This window comes from Mustela nigripes, unplaced genomic scaffold, assembly GCF_022355385.1.
Source record: "Mustela nigripes isolate SB6536 unplaced genomic scaffold, MUSNIG.SB6536 HiC_scaffold_8925, whole genome shotgun sequence".
In the NCBI taxonomy this organism is placed as follows: domain Eukaryota; kingdom Metazoa; phylum Chordata; class Mammalia; order Carnivora; family Mustelidae; genus Mustela; species Mustela nigripes.
The window spans coordinates 1-1450 of NW_026748331.1; the positions used below are offsets into that span (position 1 = coordinate 1).

Sequence of the window (1450 nt, forward strand, 5' to 3'; positions counted from 1 at the left end):
GAATTAGGAAAAAGATAAATGATGAAAGATGACAAAATTAGACATGCGACAGAGACCTAGTGAAGAGAATTTTTAGCTTGTGGTTTAATGTTTTTGAGGATAATCTAGAGTTCATAACTGCCTTGAGACAGGCTGGTTTTAGGCAGTTTAGGCAGACCCCTAAGACAGGCCTACTTTGGGCAGGTGGTGTTGGAGGAGGCCGTTGGGCTGGACAAAGACAAATACAACCATTTGACTAAAGTGTCTATGAAGATGCAACAGAGAAAGACCTGTCAAACCTAATCTCAGAAACGGAGATGATGAAGATGATTGGACATCACAAGGACACCATCAACTTGCTGGGTCCTGCACACAGGACGGTCTTTCGCACACTCTCACGGAATATGCCTCCAAAGAAAACATACAAGAGTACCTGCAGGCCCAGAGGCCTCCTGACCTGGAGTACTGTTACAATATCAGCCACAATGCAGCAGAGCAACTCTCCTCCAAGGACCTGGTATCCTGTGCCTATCAGGTAGCCTGAGGCATGGAGTACCTTGCCTCCAAGAAGTGCATACACCAAGACCTGGCCACCAGGAAAGTGCTGGTGACAAAGGACAACATGATGAAGATCTCAGACTTCAGCCTTGCCAGAGATATCACCACATCAGTTACTATAAAAAGACAAGAACAGTGGACTGCCTGTAAAGTGGATGGTCCCTAAGGCCATGTTTGTCCAGATCTACATCCACCAGAGTGACTTCTGGTCTCTTGGGGTGATCCTGTGCAAAATCTTCACTCTGGAAGCCTCCCATATCCTGGAGTGCCTGTGGAGGTGGTTTTCAAGCTGCTGAAGGAGTCAATTGATGGATAAGCCAATAAGTGCACCCGAGAGTTATACAAAATAACGAGGGGTGGCTGGCATGTGGTACCTTCAAGCTGCTGGTAGAAGACCTGGATCATACTGTGGCCTTGACCTCCAACCAGGAGTACCCGGACCTGTCCTTGGCCCTGGAATAACACTGTCTATGCTTTCCCAACACCCAAAGCTCCACCTGCTCCTCAGAGAAGAATTCCACCTTCTCTCATGTGCCGTTGCCCAGGGAGGCCTATCTGTCCTGACACCCAGCCCAGCTTGCCAATGGTGGACTCAAATGACTAGTATCTTCTATTACTCCTGTCCAGATTCTGTCATATGCTGTAACCCTTACCCCAAACCCTCCCTGCCAGACTCACTGCCTTCTCCTTTGTCCCTTTCATACTGGCAGGAGCCAGCTGCCTACCTGAGGCCTTCACCCCTTGAAGTTCACCTCTCTTCCCCTTCCTCTTCCTCCTCCTTACAACCTGTTCATGAAAGAAAGGCACAGAGAGGCAGGTACTTGCTCGTGGCTACTTCTTTCCCTCCCATATGTTGGACCAATACCCCTCCCTGGCATCTGGTACTGCCTGGATGATGAGGGAGTGGGAGATG

General features: G+C 49.1%; 1 pseudogene; it reads left to right on the top strand.

Moving 5' to 3' along the window:
* The first annotated feature begins 142 nt into the window (after positions 1-142).
* Positions 143-1068, top strand: LOC132009240 (fibroblast growth factor receptor 1-like; annotated as a pseudogene).
* The last annotated feature ends 382 nt before the right edge of the window (positions 1069-1450 follow it).